The sequence below is a fragment of the Schistocerca serialis genome, chromosome 4 (assembly GCF_023864345.2).
Source record: "Schistocerca serialis cubense isolate TAMUIC-IGC-003099 chromosome 4, iqSchSeri2.2, whole genome shotgun sequence".
Taxonomy (NCBI): Eukaryota; Metazoa; Arthropoda; class Insecta; order Orthoptera; family Acrididae; genus Schistocerca; species Schistocerca serialis.
The window spans coordinates 594,354,607-594,370,262 of NC_064641.1; positions in this window are offsets into that span (position 1 = coordinate 594,354,607).

The window sequence follows — 15,656 nt, forward strand, 5'->3', positions numbered from 1 at the left end:
TTGATGGTACTCTGTATCTTCCATCATTGTATCATCTGGAAATGAAGCTCTGAGTGGGTACTGCACTGATGTCTCCCAGTGTGTCGTTATGGTGCTGTCGGATCGCCTCAGAGTTGATAATACAGTGGGTGATCGAACCTTGTTTGTTACAAGTTTGTATGGAAAATCTTAAACATCTGTTACCATTTGGTCCTTATTTTATGCTTTCCATTTTTCTACTCTTTTTTTGTGTAGTTGTTCTATATATTGTTGTTTGACTGTTCGATAGAAACCCAACCTTCCTTGTCTTTCTGTTTCCCCAAAGGACCTTTGGTGGTATCTCCTCGCCTGCCTTGCTCTGCATCATCAGGGCCGTAGGGTAGGACACCAAGGAATTTTAAACCCTTTTGGCTTCCTAACAAACGTTGGGATCGCCTTGTCTTGAGCTGTCTGCAATGCTTGCGCCAATTCGTCTGCTTCGGCGTCAACACCAAATCTAGTTCCTTCAATTCTGCCTTTAAAAGTTCCCAACTCAATTTACGTAGATTGTATAGTCGCTCAGGCTGGATGTTAGCTTTGAGCCATTATCTTCGTCTGTAATTGTGAAGCAAATGAGATTAGGGTCACTCGTTGTAATTCATCACAGACCTTCCAGTTGAAAATAGGTCGCTTGACATTTTAGTTTGTAAGGGTGATTTTCGTATTTGTTGCTGCACCTGCTCGATTTTAGAAACTAATCTGCTGAGTGGCCTATTCATCACATGAAGGTCAAGTTCTCGTCTAGCGTCCTGAAGGCAGAGTCCACTTTCATCCGTTACTCTGCTATGCCACAATATTGATTTCGCATTTGCATCCATTACGAAAATGTGTCTGTCGTGTCGATCCAGTATTGCTGCTGTTTTTGAGTTTTCTATATGTGATTGTATCCCCTGACTCTATTGGACTTTACATGCTGATTAGGCATGTAAAATTTTCCTAAGGCGGTCATTACTTCTGTCGTTATCACGTGTTCGTCACAGAGTTGATGCATCGCTTGTATGTCTTTATCTGACACCACAAACGCGGCCAGTGGACGATGACCTGATGTTATCATTTGTGCTGTAACTGGCATGTGTCAGCCTGGAATATGGCGCCTGTATCCATAGTATGTGTAGGTCCAACTCCTCTAATATTTTCCTGAGTTCTCGCATCTCAGTGACACCACGCATCATATTTATCTGGTCGATTTTATTCATTTGTCTCTGTTCCATTGCCGTTGGTGTGCAATTTTATTGTAAGTGAATACTACGAGAGCGTAGTGAACACATAGGTATGGGGCCAATCTATCTTGTAATCATATACAATTCGGCCATGTGTCACCACTAATTACCTGTACTGATGCTCAATATGAAGTGCCTTCTGCCTCCTCTTAAAGACGACGTCAAGTAGACTTTGCAGTTCCTTTGTATTTATAAGCAAGTTGTTGGCAGTGAGCTGAATATGATCAACTTCTTCCATGACAAGAAAACTTATGGTACAACCTTTTGGATGAATGTGCCTTATCAGATGTCTTATTGCTATGATTAATACATGCACATCTCCGAATTTAAGCAGTCCTAATGAGTTTTCACACGTTTCGTAAACTGCCCATAGGTCCAGCCATAAACTTCTTACATTTTACATGACATGTCCATCACTGGTTGTATCATTTTCGTTTTATTTCTTGTGAAACTATGAGAAATTTCCAGACTATTGCGCCAATGCCAAAGTTCCTGATACTGAAATTTATTGTTTTAATTGTTAAATCTGACCCCTGTACCCACCAACTCCTACTTACTCCTGCCTCTACCACTAGATTTCGATCGTCCTGCCAAGTACTAGTTTATCTGAACTTTGGAAATAGGAAATTACTCTCCAGTATATCCTTAATGCCGCCACTCTTCTACAATTAATTACATTGACATACAGACCCTCCCACATTTTTTGTAGTTTTTCTTTACTTGTACACTTAATTTTCAGTATTTTTTTTAGTTTCAGTTTCTTCATTTCTCTCTCTTACTCATTGTTCGCTTTTATCCCAACTCCTTTTCTGTTTTCCTCCACTGTTCATTTCACTTTTCATTTTACTACCTCTTGATCCAGCTTTAATTCTCAATCTGTCCTCATATCATCTCTGGACTGATGGTGGCACAGAACTAATAAGTGATTTCTGCCTAGACTGGTTGTCAAACTATAACCATGTGAGCGTGCCAAAGATACTCAAATATCTTTTCTTGCATAACTACTATGTGCAGTCATGAAGTGCCTCTAGAATACTTCAAAATTTTGCATCTTTACTGAACCATTACATAAGCTGTTGCAGATATCTGAAAAAGAATAAAATTGTTTCAGAACTAGTGAAAATACAACAATGTATCATTTCAAGACAAAAGTGTGATCCAAACATTGACAGGCTGATTAACAAATTGATTCTGCTTTATTTCACCTAAACTATACTTCCACAGTCCATTGTTGTGGAAAATATTGGCGTGAAATGAAGCAGAAAACAGTAAACTAATTATTATGTTAGCCAAACGTTTAAGTTGTTATAATTAGTAATGAAGCCTCTTGAACAAAGCTGAGAATGTTTCCTCAGACATTCCAGTACTGATGATACAAATTACAAATGAACTATCCAAGTACTCATTAATTTTAAACGTACATTACAAAGTGCAATCAGAAATCAGATTCATTTCATAAATTTCAGGGAATTCGTTGTCCTATGTGGGCTGTTTTTAGTTTTGAAATAATCACCTTATTTCACAGTTTAGCTATCAGCTAATTTCGCCCCTTTGAACATTTTCAGGCTACTTGGTAGTCAAACAATAGAAAAAGTTACAGCAGCTGCAAGAACAACAAGAAATGAAGGCAAAAATATACATATATCCTAGTTTACACACCTATGTTCCTTTTGTCAGAGAAAAAAAATGTGATCGTTTAGTATATTGTTCCATATTCCACAAATCTATGGCCTGAGGAAGCAACATCTGATGGTGTCCTAAACAACGGTTTCTTATGGTCATTGTAGTTATGGACACTGTCTATATGTACATCACCACTCGCATTTAGCACAATTCATATTAAAACCCTAAATATATGAATTTCATAATATATTACAGTCTACTGACGTTACAACTTACTGTCTCAGAAGTTAATTCGATATACAAAAAAGGGGAGAAAGCGACTCTTGTTCTGGTTTTGTCTCTGTGCCAGCGAACAATGTGATACAATAAGCTATTTTCACATTTCAAGTAAAACTACACATGGTGTGGCGGACGTTTTAAAATCAGGTGGAGTGCATAACAATGCATTTCACAGCACTATTGTGTAGTCAGAGATATAAAGAACTCATACAAAAAGAAATACATACTTTATCAGAGACGTTACTACTTACGCTTAACCTTATTTAAAGTTCTGTGTTTTTACAGAAAATGTCGTAAGTGAAACACAATTACATCGGAGAAATGTGAAACTTAAAAATGAGGGAGGGTGAAGTCTTTTTTTTTAAAAAATATGTGCGTGGGAAGCAAAGAGCCAGTCAAATCACAAAAAAGACATTTCAGGTAATAAAAGTATAAGAGTATGCCTTGGCCACAAAGTTGTTGTAACACATATATCAACTGGAGGCCTGTGTCTTCCAAGTCTTCCGCCAACTCTGCAAGGAACTACGTGTAATTCTTCCACAACCATTTAGACATTTCTATATGGATGCTGCATTGTCATTGCTTGAAACTGTAGTGCAGATTACAAGTTTAATACTGAAACAAGAATGCAAGTATGAGTACAGTCTATATAAATTAAAATAGTCTCATTTCTCTAAGAATCCACTATTCTGGGCAGGAAGGTCCACCATAAGAGAACATAACTATTGTGTCAGGAGTCTAATTCCTCTTTCTCTTGAGTAAATATTGAAGGTTGGTTGTACTTGATTGCTAGTAAGAGGAGAAAGCAGGTTATCTTACTGATAGGAACTGAGGTGGAAATGAGCGTAATCAGTGCTTGTTGGCCCTTTGCTAACAAGCTGATGCATGACCATGAGAATAAATATTGCTAAACTTCTGTAAAAGATATCAGACTTAATTACAGGAATTCAGAATAAATGCAGATTCTTCTAACCATGCAATTCACATTCACGGCTGCAGCAATGACGGCCGAACAATAACGTTACTATATTAGTAAAGTCCAACTTAGCTCGATGCTCACCATTAAAAGAGGCTGCAAAAATTTTGAAAAAGCAATTTTAGGGCAAGTTATAATGATAACACAATGATAAATATTGTATCTTTCAAATAATTATTGTTAGCCTAAGCAATACAAAGAACACACGAGACACCCTTATGCTAGTAGTTTAAATTGGGAAGACCAGTTGTAGAAAGGTGAATTGGAAGCTGATGAGGCTTAGCATTTGTCTTTCAAACAAAAACGGAATGTAATTCGGATCATAGATGCTATATATTCTACAAGTAACTTTAACGTTATCAGAGGATTTATTAAGTTTACGCGTTTTTTTACATATTGTTCCATTATATAGCCCCCTTGAATGGCGTTAGCTCAGTTTCTTTTTTGCAACTTTACGACATCATTCAACGAACCATAACTGGATATGCAGACACACATTGTTGAGTTCAGGGTGTTTCACTATGCTATAGTTACACTTCATTTACATTCATAAATAGCGTCATTTTTCCATTTCTGGGTTTAAATCATTCAATACATATTACATTGTATATACAGATATATGGAATAGATTTGCCTAGTTGACATATGTACATAAAAGGAAGTTGATTTAAAGATAATAAAATTTCACTCAGATTTCATAAGCCCTATTACTTAATTACTTACATTTTTTTCAGTTTTAGTGCAACGTTCATATGACCGATACGGATAAATAGTTGTCAACGTTTCCTTCAGTGAGCAATTAGATATTACTCTCACTGTTTATTTACAAAAGAACTTGAAACGGTTTTAGTAACGAAGAATATTGAGTGGGCCCACGGACAGATCACAGGTGATGTCAGTGGTTATTATACAGTACCAATTAAAAGGTTAGGACCCAGACGATGAGTTACATAGCCGGACTGCTACAGAAGATCTCGAATTACCTGGGTTCTCACCTATGCAGGCATCAGGTGCTGAGTATAGTCCAGGTTTCATGAAACAATGGTCCAGTAGGATGAGAAACGTCTTCGCTCAGTTCTTAGTGATGGTGCTGAAATAAAAGTCCTTACTACTAATAATACAAAATTTTTTATACAGGTTAGACACAGATCTTATGAGAAATACACACAAAGCAGGACTATTTATGTGTTATTATCGTGGGATATCGTTTTAATTTAATTTTTATTATGTTTTTGTTTGATGTTATAGGGGACCTTAGTAGTTCTTCAATTCTTTCGCACCACAACGTACATTTAATCAGTCCCACACATCACTAATGTTCGTAATGGGCACATCAAGCCTCCTTGTCAAACATATTTTTGTGTGTACCTTGGTCATGTTATCTGAATATTTTTTAACAGACCATGGGCACGACACTCAGCATTGACAATCAAGTTTGTGTTGCTTCACAGGGATTGTCGTCAGATACACATGCGGGCAGTGTTAACTGTCAGTTGGTGATACTGCCTAGGGGCTACTGTGTTTATGTGGCTGCGTGTGTGAAATGCATTGTCGATCTGTTTAAAATTGTCCGTTTGCACTATACAACACGCATCAAACACAACTTTTCACTCACATATTATCTTGTCTGCAAGTATTCTTATTCCACTCACAAATGCTTAATTGCACTTGGGTGCATGCACAGATTTCACAACAATTTTAACACAGGATATCACTTTAGAGTTCTATATTATGTAAACACATTTCTAGTTCATCCCTTCGTGGACTTTTTAATGTTTTTTTATGAAACACAAAATCTTTTCATGACATATACTTACAAGATGGTAGATTTACATGTGTCTTTACATTCCTGAAATGGAAAACAATAGAATCACCAAAAAGCATTTGAAGGAACTGTCCAGACAACAAGACCATTGGGCCAACCTTGTACAAGGTGGAAAGATGACGTAGAGAAGGACATCGCAGCATAAGGAATTTCTGCATGGTGGAGAGAGACTGCGAGAGATAGAAGGCGGTGGAAGCAGATAGTTGATGCAGCACGTGGTCCACAGGGCCTGAGATCGCTGAATAAGAACGATTATAAGAATTTGTTACAGTAAGGACTCAGCACTATTCAAGGCCAGGACAACAGATTTCTGTCTACTCTGCAAACATAATTTCATCTGCTCATAAAAGAAAAATGATCATGCATAGTGCCAAATATATGAAAAATCAAACTTAAAATTCTAAAGATAAGCTCAATCAGAGGAACATCATGTCTCATTGTACACACAGCTTTCACAACAAAATACTTTCCCATTACTTAACCACATCTACTTGTAAATTTAAAGTCACTGGAGCGGTTGTCTGTCTCATTCAGGTTCATGAATCTTCACTTCATAAATACAAACCATTAAAGAATAGCACAGCCATATTCTAACCATTGATTTCATCAGAAACATTTACTTTTTGTTAACAGTGCTCTTCCCGAGGGCACATATCAACTTCAGTTATTTCAATGGAATGGCATTCTCAAATAACCATTCATTATGCACAATGTAGCTTAAAGACTAAAATATACATATTCACTTTCAGATTCAAATTATTACATAGGAGCATATTTGTATACTTATTTCTTGCTTAACAGTTCAGATTGTTATGTAGCACTCACTATCCTTAGTATATTGGTACACTGCAGTAAAACTATTCATATAATGGTTCACTTTCTAGTGTTTCCTTACAGGCACTTGATAGTTTAGCATAATCATTACAAAAAAATTTGGATGCCTTTCCGTTTACATTCACATACGAAATTGTTTTGATGTGAATCAATGGTCAAGGATTTACATCTTTCACATTTACTCAGTTCAAGAAATGTAACAATAGCTATTACACACTCAGATACTTTTTTAAAATCTTGGTGACTGTGAAGTCCTTTAATTTCGTTTGTTTCTGGAAAACCCTAATAATCTTATATGTCCCTGTATCCAGTAGCTGCCATTTACTATTTCTTTTCTTTAGGACAGAAGGTTTTGGATGTGATTAAAGCAATACAGTTTCTCCAACAAAATATTCCTGCACATGACCTAACGTCATAACTTTTCTTTCTAATGCTGGCAAGTTTAATAAGTGCAGTTAGCGTAATTCATACCTTTTCCTCCTGCATACATTCTTTTTAGGCAGGTTTCGCAATGGGTTTATCCAATTATCGACTTCTTTACTGTTAGTTAATAAGTCTGAAGGTGTACAAGGGGTTGTGTGATTTGGAAAATCATTTACTGTATTTTCAAAAGGCTCAGTCAGTTCCACCCAATGTGTATGATGTTACAAGCGTGACAAATATGTTGTTATGTAGCACCTAAGAATAATTCTGATGATGGCAGGTGCTACTGCTGACTTTGTGGCATATGGCTTGACATATTTCGAAAACGATCATAAAGGGCAAGCAAATACTTAACTCTACCTTGTGAAGAGGTGCTGGACAGACAACATCGACAGATACCATTTGCAAAGGTTATGCTGGTAACCCCCGTGAACTATGGACCCTGCCATCGGTGGGGAGGCTTGCGAGTCTCAACGATACAGATAGCCACACCATAGATGCAACCACAATGGAGGAGTATCTGTTGAGAGGCCAGAAGAGGGGCAGCAGCCTTTTCAGCAGTTTCAGGGGCAACAATCTAGATAATTGATCTGGCTTTGTAACATCAACCAAAATGGCCTTACTGTATGGTTAAATGATGATGGAGTCCTCTTGGGAAAATATTTTGGAGGTAAAATAGTCCCCTACCTGGATCTCCAGGCGGAGACTACTCAGGAGGACATCATCATCAGTGGAACAAAACTGGCGTGGAATGTCAGACCCCTTAATCAGGCAGAGTGATTAGAAAATTTAAAAAGGGAAATGGATAGGTTAAAGTGGGAATTAGCGGCGAAGCAGATCAGAACTTGTGACCCACTGTGGTGTAATTGTAAAGGTGAGCTAAGTCAGCAGACGAGGTGAAAGCAACAACTCGCGTTCATGTGCATGGCATGTAAACATGGCCGCAGGTTTAATTAGTTTAATTATTAGACAGCTGACATTATAAACGGCTGCCAGCTAACAACAATTAATGGCAACTCGTTCACACACTTATTTATACGGATTATACACATATAGGAAGAAAGAAGGAATAACTATAGCTATAAACTTAAGGTGGACTATATATATATATATATATATATATATATATATATATATATATATATATATATATATAGGGTGTTACAAAAAGGTACGGCCAAACTTTCAGGAAACATTCCTCACACACAAATAAAGAAAAGATGTTATGTGGAAATGTGTCCGGAAACGCTTACTTTCCATGTTACAGCTCATTTTAGTTTCGTCAATATGTACTGTACTTCCTCGATTCACCGCCAGTTGGCCCAATTGAAGGAAGGTAATGTTGACTTCGGTGTTTGTGTTGACATGTGACTTATTGCTCTACAGTACTAGCATCAAGCACATCAGTACGTAGCATCAACAGGTTAGTGTTCATCACGAACGTGGTTTTGCAGTCACTGCAATGTGAGTTGGCAGATGGCAGATGCCCATTTGATGTATGGATTAGCACGGGGCAATAGCCGTGGCGCGGCACGTTTGTATTGAGGTAGAGTTCCAGAACGAAGATGTCCCGAGAGGAAGACGTTCGAAGCAATTGATCGGCGTCTTAGGGAGCACGGAACATTCCAGCCTATGACTCGCGACTGGGGAAGACCTAGAACGACGAGGACACCTGCAATAGACGAGGCAATTATTCGTGCAGTTGACGATAACCCTAATGTCAGCGTCAGAGAAGTTGCTGCTGTACAAGGTAACGTTGACCACGTCACTGTACGGAGAGTGCTACGGGAGAACTAGTTGTTCCCGTGCCATGTAGTTTATTAGTTACTGGGAGCTCCAACGTTAGGCGGGTGATGGAGCCCCTTAGGGAAATAGCGGAAAGGTCGGGGAAGAAGGCCAGTATTCACTCCGTCTGCTTGCCGGGGGGTCTCATCCGAGATGTGGAGGAGGCCCTGCCGGCGGCGATAGAGAGCACTGGGTGCACCCGACTGCAAATTGTTGCTCATGTCGGCACCAATGACTCCTGCCGTCTGGGTTCAGAAGTCATCCTCAGTTCGTACAGGCGGTTGGCGGAATTGGTGAAGGCATAAAGCCTCGCTCGCGGGGTGGAATCAGAGCTAGCTATTTGTAGTATCGTTCCCAGAACCGATCGCGGTCCTTTGGTTTGGAGCCGAATAGGAGGCTTAAACCAGAGGCTCAGACGATTCCGCGTAGATCTGGGATGCAAATTTCTCGACCTCCGCTATCGGGTGGAGAAATGTAGGGTCCCCCTGAATAGGTCAGGCGTGCGCTACACGCCGGAAGCGGCTACAAGGGTAGCGGAGCACGTGTAGAGTGCACATGTGGGTTTTTTAGGTTAGAGAATTCCCTCCCTAGGCCCGACAAGACGCCTCCTGAGACGCGGCAAGGTAGGAGTAGGCAAAATGCAACAGGGAATAACAATATTAATGTGCTAATAGTAAACTGCAGGAGCGTCTATAGAAAGGTCCCAGAACTGCTCTCATTAATAAACGGTCACAATGCCCATGTAGTACTAGGGACAGAAAGTTGGCTGAAACCAGACGTAAACAGTAATGAAATCCTAAACTCAGATTGGAATGTATACCGCAGAGACAGGCTGGACAGTGAAGGGGGAGGCGTGTTTATAGCGATAAGAAGTGCAATAGTATCGAAGGAAATTCACGGAGATCCGAAATGTGAAATAATTTGGGTGAAGGTCAAGGTTAAAGCAGGCTCATACATGGTAATTGAATGTCTCTATAGGACCCCTGGCTCAGCAGCTGTTGTGGCTGAGAACCTGAAGGATAATTTGGAAGATATTTCGAGTAGATTTCCCCACCAAGTTATAGTTCTTTGTGGAGATTTTAATTTGCCGGATATAGACTGGGAGACTCAAACGTTCATAATGGGTGGCAGGGACAAAGAGTCCAGTGAAATTTTTTTAAGTGCTTTATCTGAAAAATAAGTTGAGCAGTTAAACAGAGAACCGACTCGTGGCGATAACATATCAGACCTTCTGGTGACAAACAGACCCGGACTATTTGAAACAGTTAACGCAGAACAGGGAATCAGCGATCATAAAGCGGTTACTGCAGCGATGATTTCAGCCGTAAATAGAAATATTAAAAAAAGGTAGGAAGATTTTTCTGTTTAGCAAAAGTGAGAAAAAGCAGATTACAGAGTACCTGACAGCTCAACACAAAAGTTTTGTCTCAAGTACAGATAGTGTTGAGGATCAGTGGACAAAGTTCAAAACCATCGTACAATATGCGTTAGATGAGTATGTGCCAAGAAAGATCGTAAGAGATGGTAAAGAGCCACCGCGGTATAACAACCGAGTTAGAAAATTGCTGCGGAAGCAAAGGGAACTTCACAGCAAACATAAACATAGCCAAAGCCTTGCAGACAAACAAAAATTACGCGAAGCGTAATGTAGTGTGAGGAGGGCTAAGCGAGAGGCGTTCAATGAATTCGAAAGTAAAGTTCTATGTACTGACTTGGCAGAAAATCCTAAGAAATTTTGGTCTTATGTTAAAGCGGTAGGTGGATCAAAACAAAATGTCCAGACACTCCGTGACCAAAATGGTACTGAAACACAGGATGACAGACTAAAGGCCGAAATACTAAATGTCTTTTTCCAAAGCTGTTTCACAGAGGAAGACTGCACTGTAGTTCCTTCTCTAGATTGTCGCACAGATGACAAAATGGTAGATATCGAAATAGACGACAAAGGGATAGAGAACCAATTAAAATCGTTCAAAAGAGGAAAGGCCGCTGGACCTGATGGGATACCAGTTCGATTTTACACAGAGTACGCGAAGGAACTTGCCCCCCTTCTTGCAGCGGTGTACCGTAGGTCTCTAGAAGAGATCCTTAGGATTCTTCCAATGAATCTCAGTCTGGCATCTGCTTTACCAACGATCAACTTTATATGATCATTCCATTTTAAATGACTCCTAATGCGTACTCCCAGATAATTTATGGAATTAACTGCTTCCAGTTGCTGACCTGCTATTTTGTAGCTAAATGATAAGGGATCTATCTTTCTATGTATTCGCAGCACATTACACTTGTCTACATTGAGATTCAATTGCCATTCCCTGGATTGGAAAAGGATTGGAAAAGGATTGGAATACCGACAATCTTTCTTTCCACGAACAATACGAGACTGGAATAGCAGGGAGAACCGATAGAGGTACTCGAGGTACCCTCCGCCACACACCGTCAGGTGGTTTGCGGAGTATGGATGTAGATGTAGATGTACAGCGTGTGCAGGCACTATCAGCAGCTGATTGGCCTCCACGGGCACACTTCTGCGAATGGTTCATCCAACAATGTGTCAATCCTCATTTCAGTGCAAATGCTCTCTTTACGGATGAGGCTTCATTCCAACGTGATCAAATTGTAAATTTTCACAATCAACATGTGTGGGATGACGAGAATCCTCACGCAACTGTGCAATCACGTCATCAACACAGATTTTCTGTGAACGTTTGGGCAGGCATTGTTGGTGATGTCTTGATTGGGCCCCATGTTCTTCCACCTACGCTCAATGGAGCATGTTATCATGATTTCATACGGGATACTCTACCTGTGCTGCTAGAACATTTGCCTTTACAAGTACGACACAACATGTGGTTCATGCACGATGGAGCTCCTGCACATTTCAGTCGAAGCATTCGTACACTTCTCAACAACAGATTCGGTGACCGATGGATTGGTAGAGGCGGACCAATTCCATGGCCTCCACGCTCTCCTGACCTAAACCCTCTAGACTTTCATTTATGGGGGCATTTGAAAGCTCTTGTCTACACAACCCCGGTACCAAATGTAGAGACTCTTCGTGCTCGTATTGTGGACGGCTGTGATACAATACGCCATTCTCCAGGGCTGCATCAGTGCATCAGGGATTCCATGCGATGGAGGGTGGATGCATGTATCCTCACTAACGGAGGACATTTTAAACATTTCCTGTAACAAAGTGTTTGAAGTCACGCTGGTACGTTCTGTTGCTGTGTGTTTCCATTCCATGATTAATGTGATTTGAAGAGAAGTAATAAAATGAGCTCTAACATGGAAAGTAAGCGTTTCCGGACACATGTCCACCTAACATATTTTCTTTCTTTGTGTGTGAGGAATGTTTCCTGAAAGTTTGGCCGTACCTTTTTGTAATACCCTGTATACACACACACACACACACACACACACACACACACACACACACATATATATATATATATATATATATATATATATATATATATATATATATATATATATATGGAGTTACAAAAAGGTACAGCCAAACTTTCAGGAATCATTCCTCACACACAAATAAAGAAAAGATGTTATGTGGACATGTGTCCGGAAACGCTTAATTTCCATGTTAGAACTCATTTTAGTTTCTTCCACCTATGCTCAATGGAGCACGTTGTCATGATTTCATACGGGATACTCTACCTGTGCTGCTAGAACATGTGCCTTTACAAGTACGACACAACATGTGGTTCATGCAAGATGGAGCTCCTGCACATTTCAGTCGAAGTGTTCGTACGCTTCTCAACAACAGATTCGGTTACCGATGGATTGGTAGAGGCGGACCAGTTCCATGGCCTCCATGCTCTCCTGACCTCAACCCTCTTGACTTTCATTTATGGGGGCATTTGAAAGCTCTTGTCTACGCAACCCTGGTACCAAATGTAGAGACTCTTCGTGCTCGTATTGTGGACGGCTGTGATACAATACGCCATTCTCCAGGGCTGAATCAGCGCATCAGGGATTCCATGCGACGGAGGGCGGATGCATGTATCCTCGCTAACGGAGGACATTTTGAACATTTCCTGTAACAAAGTGTATGAAGTCACGCTGGTACGTTCTGTTGCTGTTTGTTTCCATTCTATGATTAATGTGATTTGAAGAGAAGTAATAAAATGAGCTCTAACATGGAAAGTAAGCGTTTCCGGACACGTGTCCACATAACATATTTTCTTTCTTTGTGTGTGAGGAATGTTTCCCGAAAGTTTGGCCGCACCTTTTTGTAACACCCTGTATATATGTATCGTATTTCTTACAAGATATATGTAAGTGATATGAATGAACAGTTCAAAGTATACACACAGCAGTCCAATAAGTGACATAATGATATAGAGTTGATGCTACCGAACAAGTAAGGGGCTGGCCTACACATAGGGTCAGTCACTGCTCCCAGCACCCATTTTTCTCTTTAAAATATGTATAAATGTACAGGTATGTGATCATTATAAACAGGATTATTATTTCCACATGTCAAATGACAACAAAATTTATTGCAATTAAACATGTGTCATGAGTACTTAAGTTACATGTTCTTGAAGTAAACTATGTCTATCTCATGTAGTAGGAACATAACAAGAATCTACTATGAACAAAACTGGCTGACAGTCTTCTTGTAACACGATATATGAGTTATACGTCCTGTCCTTAGTAACCCGATGGGCCTGTAGTCGAACAGATTCCTTCCTTCTTTCCTAGAGGCGATGCTAAGTGTGCTTAGACAAGCAGTGCGTAGTCTACTTGAAGTAGATAATGATACTTTCCCACCTGTTCCATAAGTAAATAACAAGCTCCCATGAATATTGTGAATGGAATTATGTATAATGTTGCTTATGTAAAGATCCGAGATACCCAAACATATGGATGTATATATGTGTACAAGGATGATCAATGTAACTGAGGTTATGCATGTTTACTCTATAATATGAATGCGAATGAGCCTTTTATTTAGAAACTAAACTTATATGACTGTTTATGAAGTAAGCGTTAGTGGAATGTCAGCAATAATATGTAATACATGGCTGTATCAAAATTGTAAATATGTAAATAAGTTTATTTAAAGAGTAACAGCATAAGAAAGCAGACACTCTATGCAAAATAAATTATTAATAGAGTTGGACAGCAATTCTGCAAGGAACCTGTGTAAAAGTTTTTTTTTTTCAAAAGTGAAGTGGTTGACGTTTAGTGCAAACCTACAAATCGTTTTACTAAACTAAACTCAACTCTGAATAAATGGAGAATTGTTTTATAAGGAACTTACCTTGTCATTGGGTGCTGATCGATGGAAATCCTCTCTGCTGAATAAGCACGTTACCAGGGGTAAACAATGGGTCCTGGGCAGTAAAGCTGGAGGTCTTTTGTCACAGCATCGAAATTACCACAAGCATGTACATCGTTTCCAAGAAATGAACAAATTTTTGTGGAGGAATCCACAGCAGTTCTGTACTACCTTTCCATTTTTTCGCAATATCAATTTATATGAATGTTTTCCTTTCCTCATTAGTAATAAGAAACTGGTACACTGACGCAGATGATGGCAAAGAGAGGCTTTTAAAGTTATCTTGGTAGCAAAAGAGCAACATCAGGAGAATACTCAATTTTTTTAACAAATTTTCTTTCAATTTCGCTTCTGTTTTAGGTCTCACACAAGAAGGACATGTAATTTTTATTCCTGCATCAACAGTGAGTGTGGTAAATGCTATGTGTGATAAGAAAGAACACAAAAATATATATTAAGAGTTATCATGGATGCAAGAATATTTTTTATTTCTAAGCATCACTTTTAGCAGCAATCATAAGAAGAAGCTGTAATTTCTTCCATCCTGCAAGACATATTAAAATATATATATGTGCTAATCATCAAGATTTAATGGACGGACTGTTTGATCGGCAACCACAGAAAAACTGGAGGTAAAACAATATCAACGTAACTTAACTGTGACTACTATTAAGAATACAGGGTACTTTTCCAGCTCAATACTACGTAAAAATCAAAAACTATTTCTTTCAGGCAAAGTTTATAACGTATATGTTTTACAGATTTTTTGTTGATATCAGGCAATGCAGCACACTTTCTAAACAAATTAGAAGTATTTTGAATATTTTTGAACCTGGTTAGGGTTATTGAAAAAATTACAAAGAAACTGATGCAGTTTTTTCCAAAATGCTTTTTCAAATTGAAATACCATTTAATCAAATGTTATAAATTTGAAGGAGACCAAATTTTTATCAGATATGCATGACATGATGGCTCAGGTACTAGACCTATTTAATTCAACCTATTTTGTATATTACAGGGACAAAAAATATATCACATCTTACTTTTCAATTTTTATAATTTTTTCCTTAATAAAAATGTTATTTTTTTAATTATTTAGTTGATTCTGTAATAAATCTTAGGTCTACTACATAAGTATGGACTATTGCAAGTTACAGAAAAAAATTAAAGCAATACTTCACAAACTTTAGGAAATATTTGAACCTGAAGTCTGAAAAATAACACTTGCAGGAAATTAAGAATAAAAAAATAAGTCCAATTAAACTGTGCCTCAGAACATTCCTGAAGCGTAGTCTTCACCCTGCAGCATTTCTTCATATTCAAGCTTTCTCTTGGCATTCCTTTTAGCACTTCTTGCTTCTTTGGTAA